This window comes from Rana temporaria, chromosome 6 (genome assembly GCF_905171775.1).
Source record: "Rana temporaria chromosome 6, aRanTem1.1, whole genome shotgun sequence".
NCBI lineage: Eukaryota > Metazoa > Chordata > Amphibia > Anura > Ranidae > Rana > Rana temporaria.
In genome coordinates, this window is record NC_053494.1 from 63147679 (window position 1) to 63168427 (window position 20749).

A 20749-nucleotide genomic window follows, 5' to 3' on the forward strand; every position below is an offset into this window, starting at 1 on the left:
TGTAAACTTGCGGCGGCGTAGCGTAAAGCCGTCCGGCGCAAGCCCGTCTAATTCAAATGTGGCGTGTACCATTTAAATTAGGCGCGTTCCCGCGCCGAACGTACTGCGCATGCTCCGTTTTGAAATTTCCCACCGTGCTTTGCGCGAAATGACGTCGCCCCGACGTAATGTTTTGAACGGCGACGTGCGTTACGTCCTTTCGTATTCCCGGACGACTTACGCAAAAAAAAAAAATAGAAATTCGACGCGGGAACGACGGCCATACTTTAACATGGGCTGTCTATTTTTACACCACCTAAATAGTAGCCGTAACTTTGCGACTGGAATAAGCCGACTAGCGACGACGTAAGCGAATGCGACAAACGCGCGTACCTTCGTGGATCACTGTAAACAGCTAATTTGCATACCCGACGCGGAAAACAACGCAAACTCCACCCAGCGGGCGCCGAAGTATTGCATCTAAAGATCCGAAGGCGTACGAAGCAGTACGCATGTCGGATCTTAGCCAAATGCCGTCGTATCTTTGTTTGTGAATTCAAAATAAAGATACGACGCGGCAAATTTGAAAGTACGCCGGAGTATCAGCAGATACTCCTGCGTTCTTTTTCTGTGAATCTGGCCCTTTATAACCACTTTAACCAACAGATAAGCCTAGATTAAGGCTCACCTGTAGGTGCAAGAAATATCTCCCAAACCTAAAAGGTTTAGGAGATATTTGCAAAAAATAGCGGCACCGATGTCTACGGCGCATGCGCCGTAGACATCGGGCGCAGGCACACTGAGCGTGCTGCTACTAATGGCTTCATGCCGTTAGTGGCGGGAGTAACGTCATCACTGCTCCGGCCAGACACAGCGATACCCGGTAGTCACTCCGGGTATCATGGCGGCGTCGGAGGAGGCGAACGAGGGCCGCTGCAGGGGCTTTGATCTCAGGTAAGTACTTCATAATGAGCTAGTATGCTATGCATACTAGCTCATTATACCTTTGTCTTGCAGGTTGACTTTTTTTTGGATGAGAGGGTTTACTCTTTAAGCAGCAGCAGATAAATATGAAATTAGATCCACACACTTGCGGTGGTCATAGCCTGCATTTCTACATGTGCACAGGGGCTTTTTTTTTTTACTTTAAGTCTTTTTATTTATTTTGTTGTCGTCAGCCACTTGTTCACTTTAAGGGGATTTTGCACTAAGACCCCTTTCACACTGGGTCGTTTTGCAGGCGCTGTTGTGCTAAAAATAGCACCTGAAAACCGACCTGAAACAGCCACTGCTGTGTCACCAGTGTAAAAAGCCCAGAGGGCTTTCACACTGGAGCGGAGCGCTAGCAGGACGGTAAAAAAAAAGTCCTGCTCTTTGGAGTGGTGTGTATACTGCTCCTTCACCGCTTCTGCCCACTGAAATCAATGGGACACGTGGCTATACCGCCTCTGCAGAGGCACTTTGCGGTGGTCTTTAACCCTTTCTTGGCTGCTAGCGGGGGCTAAAACCGCCCCACTAGCAGCCGAATAGCGCTGCGAAATTTGCAGTAAAGGCCCGCTAAAAATAGCGCTGCTGTACCGCTGACGCCCCCCCCCCCCCCTGTCCCAGTGTGAAAGGGGTCTTATAGGCAGATACCAAGTCTATGAGAATGCATAACCTGCTTGAAGCAGGTCAAATTCATGTCAGAAGGCCAATTAATTCTGATTGATCTCAGAAGCATTTCAAGCTGATGTCATCAACACAAGTCTAAATCCCATTGAACATGCCTTCAACAATAGAAGTATGCACTTTGTGAGCTTTGGTTCCTTTAAAATAGTTAAGATGTCACACAGACTCCAAATCCAATGTTACACTAAACTATATATACCCTGCAATATGGGCACACACAATATACATGTATAGCCAAAAGACAATGACATACCATAGGGGTATATATAGAAAAGGATGATACTGTTATGTGCGTATCTACAGTACAAAAAACAGCAATCAAAAATATAATGAATCTAATATATGAGATGATGAATACATGATATAAAATATAGGTTATGTTATGAAAAATATGATATGTATGTTGTAAAATATATAATATATAAATAAGTAAAAATGTATGTTTAAAAATTTTAAATAAACTTGATAAAGATTCACAATTCATTGATCAGAAAATTATTAGTTATTATTATTACTACCCAAAATTGAACCTGAAAAATCGAATGAAGATAACTAAATATTATATAATAGTATTGATATCAATTTCTTCATTAAGGGCCAGTTCACACCAGATGCAGTTCCGTGTGCATTTTTTCTGCACTAAAAATGCATGCACAGTGTTTTCCATGTATTCCAATGGCTCTAGTTCACACCATGCAGTCAGTTTCTGGTGCATGGTGTGAACTAGAGACAACTAGAGCCATTGGAATACATGGAAAACACTGTGCATGCATTTTGTGCCGAAAAAATGCACACGGAACTGCGTCTGGTGTGAACTGGCCCTAAGGGTGAAAAAAAACACATAGGTGTCTGTTTATAAAAACAGAGAGAAGCCCAGATCCTGATGATTACAGCTGATCTCTCAGGTGTGCCAGTTTATGAAGCTGAGATGAGGAGTGGAGAACATGTTCTCATCACAGGACACACCCTTCTGTCATTGAGATGACCAGTTTATGAAGGTGAGATCTGAAGATAAAATATCTCCGTTGTAGATTTTACAACCCAGAGGTGGAGAAGCTGCTGTGATGTGAGGAAGAATGCTTCCTTCTTCCTAACATCAGCAACAGCAAGCTTAGTGTGCATTCACTCCTGAGCGTTTTGTAGCTTGAAGCTCCAAAACGCTAGAGGGGAAAAAATGTATTATTCTCAATGGAGATGGTTGACATCTCCACTCAAAAACGTCTAAAGCTGAACGCCTGAAGCTCAAACAAATTCTGGACCCTTTTTTGTCGCTCGAATCGGGCTGATTTGGGCGTTTCTGAACATTGGTATTCCCATAGAAACTAATGGAAACGCTCGATTCAAGCGTCTAGCGCGACAATGAGCATTACGACGGGCGTTTTGTCGCTTTAATCTGTTCTGTGAAATAGAATATTCACCCAGGAAGAAGAAAAAAAAATCTAAAAACATAGCAACAAATGATGAAAGAGATGATCGCTTTTCCTATTGGCTAAAATAAAAAACGACAAAGTTTAAAAATGTCAGACAACGCTGTATGCAAACGCACGAATAGGTGCGACGAAACGCTGGAAAAAACGACCGAAAACGCTACGCTCAGGTGTGAATGCAGCCTTAAAGATTGACATAAATAATAACTATATATGCTTATGTGTGTATATATGTGTTTTATATATACCGTGTGTGTGTGTATATATATGTTGTCGCAATTTCTAAATTGCGCTTAAATTATGTCAAAATGCGCAATTGAGTGCCATTCATTGTTAATGGCACCCCATATGCAGTTAGCAGACACACATTTTGTCATTTGACAAATACGCTATCAACGTGACAAAATGCACATTGAAAAAATAGCCTAACACTCCAAGAAAAAAAATTGCCGTTTTGGGTCTTTGTTATGCGCATTTTGGTACAGTTTTCTAATGCACATATTGCTGCTTTTTTCAGCACACATTTTGCCATGCTTTTTAAAATGCATTTTAGCAAATTTTTATGTGCATTTGGTTGCCTTTTTTAACACATTTTTACACATTTTTTACCTGCTTTTTTGTGTGCATTTTGGAAACACATGCAATGACACCCCAAAAGTGTCTAGCAAATTAGCTGTTTGCCAAAATACACATAAAAAAAAAAAAAATAATCAAAAAGCATGTTAAAAAAATGACAAAATACATGCCAAAAGAAGCACCAAGATGTGTGTTAAAAGAACCTGTGCCAAAATGCACAATAAAAAAGACACAGCGGGATGCGCATTTAAAAAATATGGCATGTTAAAAACCGGCAAAATGAGCGTAAATAATGCCAAAATACATATAAAGGGTCGGTTCCCACTGGCGCGATGTCCAACATCGCATGTGATTCGCACCACAGTGCAAATCACATGCATGTCTGTGCGATGCAATTTTAGCTATACGGATAGTATAGCTGAGTTTGTATCGCATTCGGACCAAACTCGCACAGGACCCTGTTTCTGGTCCGCAGCAGAATAGGATCGCATGGGTGTTCACACATTCCTGTCCGAATTTGCAGTTTGCACTGCGATGTGCGAACTGATTTGTGGGTATCATTAACTTTTAATTGCAGTTCGCATAGGGCCGTGTGAACTGATACCAGGCAGGAGACATGTGAAGCGGGAACCTGCAGTGGATTCGCATTGATACAGTGTGAACGGAGTCCAAAAGAATGTACCAAAATGTGTGTAAAAAAAAAAAAACTTTGAGGTAAAAAAGAGCCATGGGTCAGTGCTGATCATTTTCATGTAATTACACAGTCTTTTTTACTTTGGTTTCACATTTTAAACTCAGCTGCTCTGTAATCACACAGGTGTCTCACAAGATCTCAGGCAGCCCCTCCCCCCTTCTACTCAGATCTCAGGTGTTCTCAGAGGAAACATTTCTCCTCTCATCTCCTCCTGACAACAAATGTTCTTTGCTTCATAAACAGGTTGGTAGAGGAGATGATTTTTCTCTGAGAACTGAAATGAGATAAATATTTAATAAATGTACACCACAGCTTTTTGGATCTCTCGGCAGGGGAAAACAACTGGAATGTCCTTCATAACCCATACTAGGAGTAGGAGGCCCTCAGTTGGCTGCTTGCTGCTAACCCAGTCTGTGAAGTGAGCCTCTGACTGTGACAGACAGCATCATGCTGCATTACCTGTATTAACATTTAATTTACCACTTTGTTTCTTGTCCTATTAGGACTCATGCACGCAGGAGGTTTCTTTTAACTCTCCTAGAAGCCAGCAACGATTTTGCAGCAAAAATGACTGAAATTTGTAAAAGTGTCTAAAGCTTTTACAACCTTTTAGGAGCTTTTACAGGCGTCAACCATTTGGGCATTAATTAATTTAATTGGCCAGTATAAATAATTTATTCTGGCCATTGAAATTAATGATCAAGTACTTGCGTTTAGACCCCTTTCACACTGAGGGGTGTTTCAGTCGGTACAGCGCTAAAAATAGCGCTGCTATACCGCTATAAACTCCTTCACTGCCTACTCAATGTGAAAGCCCGAGGCCTTTCACACTGAGGCGATGCGCTGGCGGGAGAGAAAAAAATCTCCTGTCAGCAGCATCTTTGGAGCGGTGAGAGGAAACCACGGCAATACCGCCTGCATATTAACCCTTTATCGGCCGCTAGCGGGGGGGGTTAATACCGCACCGCTAGCGGCCAATTCCCATGGCAATCCCGGCAGTATAGCGCCGCTATTTTTAGTGGCGCTATACCGCCACCGCTGCTCCCACTCCTCCCAAACTATGTGGCTCCTGGATGCACTGGCAGTGGGTTTTCTTTCCTGCTTTAAAAAGCCCTTGCCACTTAACGCTGCTAAAAGCCTATGGGGGTTATTTACGAAAGGCAAATCCACTTTGCACTACTGGAAGTGCAGTCGCTGTAAATCTGAGGGGGACATGCAAGGAAAACAAAAAAACATAATTTTAGCTTGCACGTGATTGGATGATAAAATCAGCAGAGCTTCCCCTCAGATCTACAGCGACTGCACTACAAGGGTGGGTCAACTCAATACTGAACCCTACGGACTAAGACTGGGATGCCATTAAAATGTATGTGTGTGTGTAAATGCAGGGGTCCCAATACTTCTGGTAATATAGTGTATATCCACTGGCCACTTTATTATGTACACCTTGCTAGTACCAGTTTGGACCCCCTTTTGCCTTCAGAACTGCCTTAAATCTTCATGGCATTGATTCAACAAGGTGTTGGAAACATTTCTCAGAGATTTTGGTCCATATTGATATGTCACAATGATGCAGTTGCTGCAGATTTGTGGGCTGCACATCCATGATGGGAATCTTTTGTTTCACTACAATCCCAAAGGTGTTCTACTGTATTGAGATCTGGTGACTGTGGAGGCCACTGGAGTACAGTGACCTCATTGTCATGTTCAAGAAACCAGTTTGAGATGATTTGAGCTTTGTGACAAGGTGTATTATCCTGCTGGGAGTAGCCATCAGAAGATGGGTACACTGTAGTCAAAAAAGGGAATGGACATGGTCAGTAACAATACTCAGGCAATTAAACAATGGTACTAAGGGGCCCAAAGTGTGCCAAGAAAATATCCCCACTCCATTACACCACTACCAGCCTAAACCATTGATACAAGGCAGGATGCATCCATGCTTTCATGTTGTTTACGCCAAATTCTGACCCTACCATCTGAATGTTGCAGCTGAAATCAAGATTCATCAGACCTGGCAACAATTTTGATGAACATGTGCGACATATGTGTAGCCTCATTTTTCTTTTCTTACAGGAGTGGCACCCAATGTGGTCTTCTGCTGATGTAGCCCATCTGCTTCAAGGTTCGACGTGTTGTACAATCAGAGATTTTTCATATTCTGCATACCTTGGTTTTAAGTGGTTATTTTGAGTTACTATTGTCTTTCTATTATCTCAAACCAGTCTGCCCATTCTCCTCTGACATCCACAAGGCATTTTATATACTGTTAATATCTATATATAAAATGCAAATTGCACTTTATTATTCTACTAAATTATTACATTTAGTTCTGTGATAAGCTACAGCTTGAGTTGATTATTTGTTAATTTGTAGATAAAAATAAGCCTAAGGCTAATGAGATTTACATCAGATTGTAAAATAACTGCAACAGCTTCTTCAACCATTTTTTACTGACCTTTATTTGTAAAATTATTTCAGAGAGGCATCAAAGTTGCCAAATGACCTGCTGCTGAACCGATGGGGAAATGCTGGAAATGGAGCACATATTACTCAGTTGGGTGACTACACTAGCAGAAAAGGGGGATGTTGCCAGACTTGTGTAAATTGATGTGGTACACATTGATAGACAACCCACAAGTCAGAAAGAGTGTGAGCTGCACTATACTCTTGATAGGGTGAATCCATCTAAAATAGAGTAAATGTTCTAGAAGTCAACAAATTAACTGTTTTACTAACAAACCACACAAGTCAGCCTATTTAATACTGCAATATAATGTAATGACTGCTTGCAGTAGCATAGCAACCAACCTGTATTCACCCACTACTAATGTTCATATTTTATATTGAGTTTTGAAGGCTCTATAACTTAACTAGAGAAATTGCCTAATGTTGCGTACACACGACCGTTTTTCATGACGTGAAAAAATTCTTTTTTAATGTCATTAAAAACGATCGTGTGTGGGCTCCAGAGCATTTTTCATTACATGAAAAATGGGCATTAAAAATTTAGAACATGCTCTATTTTTTTGCGTTGTTTTTCACGTTATCGTTTTTCACGTCGTAAAAAATGGTCTTGTGTAGGCTTTAACGACGTAAAAAAAAAAAACGTGCATGCTCAGAAGCAAGTTATGAGACGGGAGCGCTCGTTCTGGTAAAACTAGCGTTCGTAATGGAGATATCACATTCGTCATGCTGTAACACACTGAAAAGCATGTCTCTTACCAAACTTTTACTAACACGAAATCAGCAAAAGCAGCCCCAAGGGTGGCGCCATCTGAATGGCACTTCCCCTTTATAGTGCCGTCGTATGTGTTGTACGTCAGCGCGCTTTGCTCGAGCATTTTTTTTTTCACGGTCGTGTGTAGGCAAGGCAGGCTTGACAAGAATTACGTTGAATTTTTTTTTTTTCTAGACAATTAAAAATGGTCATGTGTACGCGGCATAAGACTTTTGCTCAGTGTTGTGTATTATACTATTTTGCATTGTGTTGTGTTTATAATTATTTTTAGGATCATAATGTACCTAAAATATGTTACCTTATGCCTCGTACACACGATCGGTTTTCCCGTCGGAAAACTACCATGAGAGCTTTTTGCCGGGAAAACCATCCGTGTTTATGCTCCATCGCAGTTTTCCTGACAGGAAAACCACCAGGAATCCCAGCGGGAAAAATGAGAACATGTTCTCTTTTTTCCCACCGGTTTTAAAGCCAGCGGTTTACCTATGGGGAAAACCTGCAGTGGAGCATACACACGGCCGGGTTTGCCGACCAAAGCTCTCATGGCAGTTTTCCTGCCGGGAAACCCGGCCGTGTGTAGGGGGAAAAGATACTGAGCTGGTTCTCGGTTTTCCCGGTGGACTTTTTACCGCCGGGAAAACCAATCGTGTGTACAAGGCATTTGATGTGTTTATTCTTTACAAAAACACAAAACAATAAAACACGTTAGAAGAGACTCTTAACACTTTTGGTGCATTACCACACACATGTTTACGTGCTGCATTTTGCTTATTACCATACACTGAGTTAAGGGAGCCCAATCAATAAAAATGCCCACAACACATAGGTATGAAATAGCCTAATAGTAAATACGTTTTTGGATAAATTCAGTTTTTACTAGGAAAAGGGGTGCAATTCATAAAAATATAAAGGGTGTAGTAACTGAGTTACATAGTCAAATTGAAAAAAGACAAATCAAGTTCAAAGGATGAAAAAAATATAAATAAATAGAAAATCCCCATCTACACAATCCTATACCCACAGGTAATCCAGAGGAATGCAACAAACTCTATAAAGCATGATCTCATTTGCTCCAGTGGGGGAAAAAATCCTTCCTGATCCCCCGGAAAGCAATCAGATATTCTTTGAACTGACATGATAGTTTGCTTTACTATACAGTTTTTTACAATAAAAAATGCTTTCCAATTTTTGTTAATACATAAAAATCAGTTCAATACGATTTTTCTAAAAGGCATTGTCCCTTAAAATGCACATGCAACAGCCAAATGCAAAATTATACAATGTGAACAAAAGGTGTGCTGAATTGCATGGCAAACTTTCAATTGTAGACTTTAGGTGGGCATCAGAAATATTCGCTGTGTTGATAGCAGGAGTGGGTGAGGGCAAACAGGCACAAAATTGAGTGATGTGTGATTCATGTAAGCATGGAGTGAGAGAGGGGGTGGGGGTGGGCTGCACATGCACAGTAGTAAGTAAGGGACTCAGGTACACAGGGGGGACGGTGGGAGAGGAGGAGTGCAGGCATAGTTGTGTACCTTAATGCATAGGACGCATTAAGGTGAAAAAACATTTACCTTTACAACCCTTTTAACCACTTAAGGACCGCCTCCTGCACATATACGTCGGCAGAATGGCACGGCTGGGCACAAGCACGTACAAGTACGTCCTCTTTAAGTGCCCAGCCGTGGGTCGCGGGCGCTCCAGCTTCCCCGTTCTTCACTGTGGCGCGGTCATTGATCGTGTGTTCCCTTATATAGGGAACGACAATCAATGACGTCACACCTACAGCCACACCCCCCTACAGTTAGAAACACAGATGAGGTCATACATAACCCCTTCAGCGCCCCCTTGTGGTTAACTCCCAAACTGCAATTGTCATTTTCACAGTAAACAATGCATTTTAAAAGCATTTTTTGCTGTGAAAATGACAATGGTCCCAAAAATGTGTCAAAATTGTCTGAAGTGTCCACCATAATGTCACAGTCGCCGACATTAGTAGTAATTTTTTTTTTTTTATAAAAATGCAATAAAACTATCCCCTATTTTGTAAACGCAATAAATTTGGTGCAAACCAAACGATAAACGCTTATTGTGATTTTTTTTACCAAAAATAGGTAGAAGAATACGTATCGGCCTAAACTGAGGAATTTTTTTTTTTTATATATATATTTTTGGGGGATATTTATTATAGCAAAAAGTAAAAAATATTGAATTTTTTTCAAAATTGTCGCTCAATTTTTGTTTATAGCACAAAAAATAAAAACCGCAGAGGTGATCAAATACCACCAAAAGAAAGCTCTATTTGTGAGAAAAAAAGGACGCCAATTTTGTTTGGGAGTCACGTCGCAGGACTGCGCAATTGTCAGTTAAAGCGAAACAGTGCCGAATCGCAAAAACTGGCCGGGTCTTAAGTGGTTAAACTCTATAAAATATGGTTATCCTAAAATTAGCCACTAGAAAGAAACCTACAGGTTTGTATAGCACATTTTCCATAAAAGTATGAAACAGCAAGCAAGTCAAACTATGAATGTCAGGAAATAACCGTATAATTTACATCAATAACTCAACCTGAGCACTCACTAAAACCCACATGCAATATTCCCATACATAACTACAGATACGGTAGCTATTGTCGATATTCCTTTTTCATATAACAAGTAGATGTTGTTCCGAGAACTACTGCAAAAAGTTTTTTTGTAATCTATAAATATAGTGTATGTCTCAATTCCTTGTTATATGGATTGGAATCTTGTTTTGCTGATGTGAACATGTTGTACAGAGAATTGGTGAAGGTTTTACAGGCATTTTCTTCTGTTCAAAAAAAATAAAACCAACCTCAGCATTCTATTACGAGCGAAATTCAGCTCATGACAATTATTTCTAGCATTGCCTTCCACAATGTCAAATGTTTTCACTGTAATGTAAAAGGAAATATTTGTCATTATTAGGTGTTACAATAGCCTGAATGACACTGTTAACAACGTCGGATAACACAAAGACAAATAAATGCTATGGGCAAAATCAGCAAATGTCAATTTACGAGGTCTAAATTTAAAACAAGACTGCACTATAACCTCAAAAATTTTAAGTGTGCATTAATACAAGATTTTCCATTCAGTCTTCCATTCAAATTAGTTTTGCTTTAAATAGTTGTTGGTGACTTACTGAACTACATTTTTGGTTGAAAATTAAAGTTAAATGCTTCATTGCTACATTGCTGAAAATCCTATTCATTAAACAACTATATTTAACTGGAAATTAAAATCAAAACCGGTCACTAGCAAAAGTGAAGAAAAATAAATCTAATCAGACATACTTAAAAGGTTCAAACCAAAGACCACAAATAAAAAATTGGTCACATGACTTAAAATGTAATTTTACCCATAATGACTCGATAAAAAATAATCTTCTTTAGCCGGGAACATTCATTCCAACATTAATAAGTATGCTACAAAAAATGTGTTCTGTAAATTGCCTCCAGCATTGCTCCTGTTTCTTCTTGCTGGAGGCTGATATTTTGCTGATGCACAGAGCTCCTGAGCAGCAGTAAATCTTTTGGCTATCAGCAGATTGGCCTCTACATTTTTGTCAAAGTGTGGGAAAATAGAAAGCAACTGAGCATGCAAAAGTAGCCAGCATGAAGTAATCTAGAAGGACTTAATTTTCTGACTAAAGTTCCACTTTAAAACCCCACTGAAAATAATAGAAATGTTATGGCTGGCATGAGAAAGGTGAGAAAAATGTGGCTCTTACTAAGCACAATCTTAATTTGACTTCCATGGACAGAGCTGATCCGCCCTATACGCTGACTATGCAAGCTGCAAAGGGCCCCGCAATCTACTCGAGGCCCCCTCTCGTCTCGTCACAGTCATTTAGAATTAGGCTATCTGCTCCCTCCAGCCTGCAGGGGGAGATAGACAGCCGGCAGACTTTCCTTCCTCCACTTATCACTTATCACATGATGACTGGAAAGAGGAACAAGGTACTGCCTTCAGAACTGTGACTACATGTGGGAAGGGGAGGAGAGGGGGGACTCGCTGAAGTAATGGGGACTCTAATGTAAGGGGCTGATGGTAATGGAGACTCTGATGTAAGGGGCTGCTGGTAATGGGGACTCTGTTGTAAGGGGGCTGCTGGTAATGGGGACTCTGTTGTAAGGGGGCTGCTGGTAATGGGGACGCCAATGTAAGGGGGACTCTTATGGTAATGGGGACTCTGATGTAAGGGGACCTCTGATGGGGACACTGATGTAAGGGGGTGACACTCAAAATTAAAGTGGGCCGGTCTGGATGAAGTCCAGGGCCAAATTTTTGTCTCAGTCCAGCCCTGCCCTCGTGTCATAGAGTGTCAATTAATGTCAAGGGTGGGGTGATGTCCCTTGTGTGCGCACTTCTCTCCAGTCAAATGGTTTACATAGCTCATGGCATCACGGGTCAGGAAGATCTGGAAGATCTTTACAAGGAAAGAAAATATTGGATTAAAGGCACCCCCACCCTTTTAGGTGATTCCACAAAGCCAAATGTAGAAAGTTGAATTTACATGTACTGTCATTTCTGATGCCTTCATCCTCTGTCCTGATTATGAGACATATGTTCTTTACAGTGAAGATAAACCTATGAAGGTGACTGTGAAATTCTAACTATGTGTGATCCCAACTGATTAAGTGACTGTAATACAGCAAACCAATTTTCACTTATGACTTCAGTTAAAATATCAGAGTGATATAATTTTCCAAGTGAACTTTTAACACTTCTTTAAAGTGCAACTACATTTTTTGTAAGTTTTGGATAGAGTGGAGAAGGAACAGGTTTTACTCCTGTCTGTGTCTATCTGCTCTCTCTCTCTGTCCTGGTAACCATTATGATTGAAAATAAAGTTAAAAGGAAATGCCAATCTTCCAATGGGGACACCAATTCTGGTGACCTTGGTGACAGCCAGGAATTTCCTGGACTTTACAGTGATTTTCTCTTGCTTCCCATGTTAGCTATGGGACAGGAAGTGAAGGGAATTTCCCCAAAAGAGACAAAGATGGCAAAAAACTGACAGGTTATAACCCTCTTTTACCAGTTACTTACTTAGTTCTACGTTTACTGCACTGCAGCAGGTGTCTGCCTTTTTCTTATTACACAGAAGAACAGAAAGGCTGTGGCAATAAGTGTTACTTGAACTATTCTTATATTAAAAGGGTTAAAGGAGCTAATTCTTGACAACTGGAAAAAAGAATATAAGTACACAATTGCATTTTTTTTTAAATAATCAGAATTCCCGTCTAACAGAATTACAGAAAAGGTCAGGATGTCCAAACACAATGAAACTAAGAGGTGGGCAAAAGACCCGCCAGGCTAATAAAAAGGAACTGGGATCTGGACTGCAATCTGCTAGAAATACCTGTAGACCAAAGACCAAAAAATGTTTTTCTTGTTCAAAAACACAGGAAAAACAGTGAAGGGCAAATACGGGATGTGCTAGATACAAGGTATTGGCATGTGGGCTAAAAGGGGTGTTCATAGAACCAAAATGCCGGTAAGGTAAATTATCCAAGGAACTGTCTGGATGTATGAACAGCCTTCACTTCTAAAATGAGGGCACATATTCATGCACAGAGATTTTCAGAGGGGTCAGCACTGTAAAAGTGATGAGGTGTACTTCAGACATCCAAAGAACCTAACATGTAACTAAAGAAAAAAAATCCATTAACTTCTGGTCCCATAACCAAAAAGGAAGTGAGAAAATACCCTTCCAAAGTGAGGGAATCCTGGAAGGGTATTTTCTCACTTCCTCCATTACATAATAATCTCACTCTCTCTATTTGTCATGTTTACCATTATCATCAAAACTTAAAGTAAAAGAAAATCACAAATTTTGAGTTGACACCAGGACCGTAATAGAGGGGAACCAGGACTAGTGCCCCACTGGAAGATTTCCCCTCTATTACGGTCCTGGTGTCAACTAAAAATTTGTGATTTTCTTTTACTTTGACACCAGGACCGTAATAGAGGGGAACCAGGACTAGTGCCCCACTGGAAGATTTCCCCTCTATTACGGTCCTGGTGTCAACTCAAAATTTGTGATTTTCTTTTACTTTAAGTTTTGATGATAATGGTAAACATGACAAATAGAGAGAGTGAGATTATTATGTAATGGGGGGCACTCACATCAATGAATGAATAAATGACTTGTATAGCGCTACTCATGCGAACTGAATCACCTCTGGGCGCTTTTTCCAGCCAGTGTCTGCTTGGCTGGTGCGGTCATTTTACCCCGTAGGATCGTGACACGCTTGGGACACACAGTCATACACACAGATATACATATATATACTGGGCCAATTTGGACAAGATCCAATTTACCTACCAGCATGTCTTTGGAGTGTGGAAGGAAACTGGAGTACCCAGAGAAAACCCACGCAGGCACAGGGAGAACCCTTTTGCTGCTAGGCGAAAGTGCTACTCACTACACCTATAAAAACTGACAGGTGTTCTGATCCCTCTCCACTATATAAAACAAAAACAAAAAAGTTTTGCCTTTAGTTACACTTTAAGAAGTTCAATTGTACAATAATTCTCATTGAGAAACATGGGTATTTGCAGTATCATTTTTTACAAGGCAGATATGCAGGATATGAACAGCAGTAAATCAGGTAACTGCAGTTTTGAAACAAATAGCACTACAAATAATAGATTTCTCTTAGAAATCATCCTATTGGCCTGTGTGGATGGGCTTTTGTTTGCGTCAAGTTGGTTCATGAAGGTCTATGGGAACCCACTTCAAGCAGGTCAAATACACCTGTTAAAGAATTCTAAATAATCTCAAAATCACCTCAAACTGGTGCCATTGACACAATCCTAAAGCCTATTGACACAGAATCCAAAACAACTTTTGTTTTTGTGAAAGCTGTAGGCAGTCCAATGTGTTAGGTTGTCACAGTATGTTTAGTAAAGTATGAAAATAAATCACATGCCATAAAAATAAGGAATTATAGTAGGACTGTAATTCCATTTAGTAGAGCCAATAGGCTTTAGCTTATCGTCTGCTTCATGAATTCAGTGTCAACAAAGTAAACTACATTTCTTCTGACCAAGCAGGCACAAGTCTAGATTAAAGCAAATACTATTTGCTATTAAATTCCATCTGAAAATAACATTCTGTATAGGAGCCAGACTTGCTTAAACTCATCTGGAATTGCCTGTCAAACAAAAATATATATTTTCACTTCTATTCCTTAAGATCAACTACAGTGAAAATTAATGAGAAAACAGAAATATTGCTTAGACCAGAACTGCCACATTTTTAAGGTAGGCTGAAAAAAGTTCCTGATATTTAAAGGAGTCCTCTCCTGAAGAAGCCTGATTCTATCACTGCTGAACTGTTCTTCTGTGTATACTAGTTCTCTGACTGTCATGTTGAACTAGTGGCTTTAGTGCTTTTTAAAGAAACACTTTAAAGGGGTTGTAAAGGTTAATTTTTTTTCTAAATAGATTCCTTTAAGCTAGAGCATCGTTGGTCCCCCCCCCCCCCCCAACACATACACACACACACACATAGCAGTTAAATATGTCTTTTGTCAGCAGCAGACTTTTGCACTTCGGAACAGCACTTACTGCTTTCCCACTCCCTATTCCTGGGCCACCAGAGAGTCTAACTACTTTCTGTAAATCCCCCCAGAGTTTTGTGAGTGACAACAGGGAACAAGCTGAGTTTTCTTCACCAGTGTGAAGCATCGGAAGTCACTGCAAATATGTCTCCCACAACCAGTTCAGAAACAGCAATCTTCACAGGAGCAGCCAGACACCTTGATGATTCCTTACTGTTTCTGTACCAGTCGTAATGTGATATTGACTATAATGCCTTTACTAAGAAACCACCCAAAAAGAAAATAGCAGTTGAACTGGGAGGTCAAACACACTTTTTTTCCAAAGACTGCTCCCAAGGGTTCCTATTTAGACCCCTTTTACACTGGAGCGTTTTTACAGCGTTTTAGCGCTCATAAAACGCTCTCCATGCATCTCAATGGACCCTTTCACACTGAGGCGTTGGCATTTCGCACTGGCAGGGCATTGAGAAAAGTCCTGCAAGCAGCATCTTTGGAGCAGCTTTTGGGCGCTGAAAAAAACGCTCCAAAAATGCCCCTCTTCATTGAAATGAATTGAAAGCGCTGTAAAAACGCCTGAATAGCGCCTATAATCCGCTCTGAGCTGTAGAAAGTCACATGATCTCCCAAAAATTTAAACATGCAAGCTAAAAAAAGAGCATCTACAACAGCAGGACTGAAATTGCCCATGCTTCAATAACACTGAAAAAACACTGTAAAAACGCCTGCAGCGTTGTGTTAATTTTACCCTAAAAATGTGGTAATAGCGCTAAAGGCGTTTTAGGGCGTTTTTGCAGCGCCTCAGTGTGAAAGGGCTCTTAGGCTTAAAATATCCGGGTTGTCCTGTACATGTATTAGCTCAAACTTAATAAAACTGCTCTCCTTTGTGTTAGGCCTCCACATTGGGCCTCTTTACATTCAGGAACTGATGCGGATATGCCTCAGCTAACTTACCCAGATTATATTGCCTGGACAGGTTGGTCGTAGCTCCACAGTAGGCTACAGCTAATGGGTAGATCAGCAATCCGGGTACTTGCCAGAGGGTTCTCAGTGATTAGTGGGTAAATGTAGAAAATGCCAGGGGACAACAATGAAGCAAAGTGTGGTAACTCAAAAGAATCTAATTCCAAGGGTAACTGCAAACAAGCATAAAACCAAAACAAATAGCAAACAAGTAATCAGAGATAACTGCAAAATATGGGGAACTAGAGATTGAGCAAGGTCAGCAGTGAAGGTCAGTCTGAGAGCAGCACAGGAGTTGGATCTATGAATAACTATCCGTACAACAGCCAAACAGGAGTGGAGATGACCTTATAGAGGCAGTCATGTCAATCAGGGTACATACTGAGCTGAATCACAAGAAGATGTTTCCAGGAGTAATTAGAGATAAGGGCCAAAACCACAGCAAAGAGAAAACATGTAATCAGAGATAACTGCAAAGGAAGGGCAGAATGAACTCAAGCAAGATCAGAAATGAAGGCCACTCTGAGAAGAGCAGCAGTGTTTGGACCTATGAGCTAATAAAAACTGTAAAATGACCAACAGAGAGTGGAATGACATGCTCTTATTAAGAAAGTCATACCAGTCAGAGAACATGTTGGTATCTGTTGATGCTGAGGCATATTTGTTTATGCCCCTCCAAGTGTATGGCAGGCCTGAGATTACATAAACAATAATGGTACATGTGCATAGCCACAGATGTGAAGAAGGACCAAAACATGTTAACAGAGACAGCAACAGGAAGTGGAAAACAATAATCAGAAACATGTAAACTGGAAACATGCAAAATGTATAATCCCAGTAAGATACAATATTTCAACCAAATATTAGAAAATATATTGTATCATCATCAATGCCTTTAGTGGTGATTTCTTCAGGAAAGGTGCGTCATGACTTGATGTGAGATCCATCAATGGCTAATATATTAATCTTATGTTTCATCTCTAGTTACCTGGGATATACCTTTTGTTTACACTCAACCAGGTGTTTCTGTTTTTAAGGGGGGGGGGGGGATTTTTACCTACCTCTTCCAGTAAATATATGAGCACTGTGCCAATAATAGGGCCATGGTCCTGGATGTCCTCCACACTTGGTGCGACAGGAATGCACCAAATAAAGGTCTCCATGGAAACAAATATATTCTCCACAAGCCCCTAATAGGGTTACAAATACCTTCAGTCTTTAACAACCTATTTAGTTGCAAGTAAGAAATGCTTTTGCAATTTTCTACCTTCTGTGGTCATTTCTACCTCCTGGGACACGTACGATTTCTAGAAGGAATCCAAATGCTATTCACTGTGAGTGATAGCAATGTCCTGAAACTTAAATGCTAGTCAACAGTTGGAGAGCAGGCATCATCATTGGACATACAGTACAAAGCTGATCTTAACACAGGTCTGGTCTTTTGTTACAGATTACCTTTAAAAGTTGCTTTACTTTAAATAGATCATAAGCTGTCTCAAACAGTTACAACACTACAAAGCAAATACAATTCTAAGTACTAACATCAACTTACAAAAGCATCCACAACTCTGCCCCCAGCTACATCACTAACCTGGTCTCAAAATATTTTCCAAACCACTCTCTATGGTCCTCCCAAGACCTCCTGCTCTCTAGCTTCTTTTGTCAGCTCCTCCCAAGCTAGCCTATAGGACTTGTCACAAGCTTCTCCCAACCTCTGGAACTCCTTACCCGAATCTATCTGACTATCTCCTAGGCTATCCATCTTTAGATGATCCCTAAAAAACATTTTGTTTAAAGAAGCCTATCCTGCTTCTGACTAATACACTGTGTTTTTACTTTCTCCATCAGCTCATCCCCTGCAGTTATTACTCTTTGTATCACTTGTGTCCATATTTGTTTTACTTGACCCACCCTCTTAGATTATAAGCTCTAACGAGCAGGGCCCTCTGATTCCTCTTGTACCGAATTGTATTGTTTCTGAAATGTCTGCCTTCATTTTGTAAATCGCTAAGCAAACTGTTGCCACTATATAAATCCTGTATGATAATAATAATGAAAAAATACCTATAAGAAAATATCTAGTAATTTAAATAAAAGTAATCAATCCACCTACAGCGTATAAACAGGTATGCATTGTCACACATTAAGCCAACTGGCAAATACCATTACTTTATTCAGTTACTTTTTTTTTATTTAGTTACAATTACTTTCATCCTAGTGCAAATTTGCTGAAAAGCCTTGACAGAAAAAATACCTAAGGCCTCGTACACACGACCGAGTTTCTCGGCAAAAACCAGCAAGAAACTTGCTGGGAGATATTTTTTGCCGAGGAAACCGGTCGTGTGTACATTTTCCTTCGAGGAAACTGTTGAGAAACTCGACGAGCCAAAAAGAGAGCAAGTTCTCTATTTCCTCGACGGGAATGGAGAAACTTGCCTTGTCGAGTTCCTCAACAGCCTAACAAGGAACATCGACGAGGAAAACGATGTGTTTTCGCCCGTCGAGTTCCTAGGTCGTGTGTACGAGGCTTTACAGTTTGAGCCAGTGATATTGGCTTTGTGCGTCTAATACCATCGCCTCCCAGTAGAAGTATCAATACAATGACTGGCAATATAGAACAATTTCATAATTAAAGAGAATTATTTAATGAATAAAGCCTCTACTGTATAAAAGGTTAGTGAGTGATAAATCCTAGAATACTGAACGCCAAACCTCAGAAAACTACTGTGCTGTAGCTGAAATTCCAAAAAATAATAGTCAGTGGAGTTATAATTTCTCCACTACTGAAAGGCTGACCGCAGGTCAGCCTGTGTTTGTAGGAGGAGTCAGGCCGTATAAAGCCTCCTCCTCCGTGGACGTCCGTTTCACCCTTTGGCACATTAATGAACAGTGATTTTTATTATCACTAGTTTCTTTTTTGCATCTCAATAATTGTTTTCCATTGTTGGTCTATTCATTTAGTGTGTTTAATTAGCGCAACTATATCATTTCTTTTTACATTATATTTGCCTTTACTAAATCAACCCCAAAGTATCAGTTACTCCAAAACTGATATTTCCATTTTTGGTAGGTGCTGAAGAATAAAACTACCCAACAATTCTTTTTTTCTTGCATTAGACAAATGACGGGAAATTGTAACTTTTAACCTGTCTTCATAACTGCACAGGAATGCAAAAGGATTTCCCAATACGTTGATATCACTAACACTTAATCTACGTGTGGAAAGTTTTCTTTCCAGAAGGAATAGTTACGGATAAAAGCTGTACCTGGTATGCAGTGTGGCTGAAGTGAAGGGAGGGGTATGGAGGAATACAGATGCTTTGCAAAGGAAAATCATGTGCTGCCAGTTAGTAATGAGGTATCTGATTATAAGGAGCTGAGTAAGAAAGTCTTGTTCATTTGAGTTATGGTTATTTATGAATCCAGATTATTGCTCTCCAAAAACAAAACAAGTACGTTCTGTTAATATACTTGGTATATTTGACTCATAGTTTTTTCAGTAGTAGAAAGAAAACAGTGCAACTAGCAGTAAATTTATTGTAAATTATAGAGAAAAAAAATGTATATTAACAGTTCAGTGTTTTTTTATTTACTATACAATCACTTATAAATCTATTATTATTTTTTTTAGCATTTGATTAGCGGTTTCTAGCCCCATTACAGCTGTCCCACCTCTCAACACTGTGATAAAGGAGTGCCGAAACATTCTCAGACACATAATCCTGTTCCATTAGTTAAACAAATGTTCATTTAAACTTTATAAAGATTACTTTTTTAAAAGTCAGTGAAGCTGAGTGAGAGAGAGAGCCGGTTCACACAGGGGCAACCCGACTTACAGGGCGACTTTGCAAGGCAACTTCAGTGCGACTTGGAGCAACTTACAACGTGACTTAAAGTTGCCTCCAGGACAGGCGACTTTGGCTGTGGCCAATCACAGAATAATCAGCTCTGTGGGAGGGAGGGGCTCCAGTTAAGACTGTGATCTGACTTTGGAGGCAACTTCCATTGAAATCTATTAGCTAGATTCAAGTAGCTGAGCGCATCTTTGAGGCGGCGTAGCGTATCGTATTTACGCTACGCCGCCGTAAGTCAGAGAGGCAAGTGCTGTATTCACAAAGCACTTACCTCCTAAGTTACGGCGGTGTATCGTGAATGGGCCGGCGTAAGCGCGCCTAATTCAAATGAGGGGGGCGTGTTTTATGTAAATTACTCGTGACCCGACGTGATTGACGGTTTTTACGAATGGCGCATGCGCCGTCCGTGGACATATCCCAGTGTGCATTGCTCCAAAGTACGCCGCAAGGACGTATTGGTTTCGACGTGAACGTAAATTACGTTCAGCCCCATTCACGGACGACTTACGCAAACAATGTACATTTTTCAAATTTCGACGCGGGAACGACGGGCATACTTAACATTGACTAGTCCAGCTATTTGTTCGACTAACTTTATGCCGGGAATCGCCTTACGTAAACGTCGTATCTTTACTGCGACAGGCAAGCGTACGTTCGTGAATCGGCGTATCTCACTGATTTACGCATTCTAGGTGTAAATCAGCATTCACGCCCCTAGCGGCCGGTGGAACTAGACAGCTAAGATACGACGGCGCA

General features: G+C 40.5%; 1 protein-coding gene across 1 annotated transcript in view; it reads right to left on the bottom strand.

Annotated features, from left to right (window-relative positions):
- XYLT1 (xylosyltransferase 1) overlaps positions 1-20749 on the bottom strand; it is a 421691-nt gene that overhangs the window by 159639 nt on the left and 241303 nt on the right. The window lies entirely within an intron of this gene.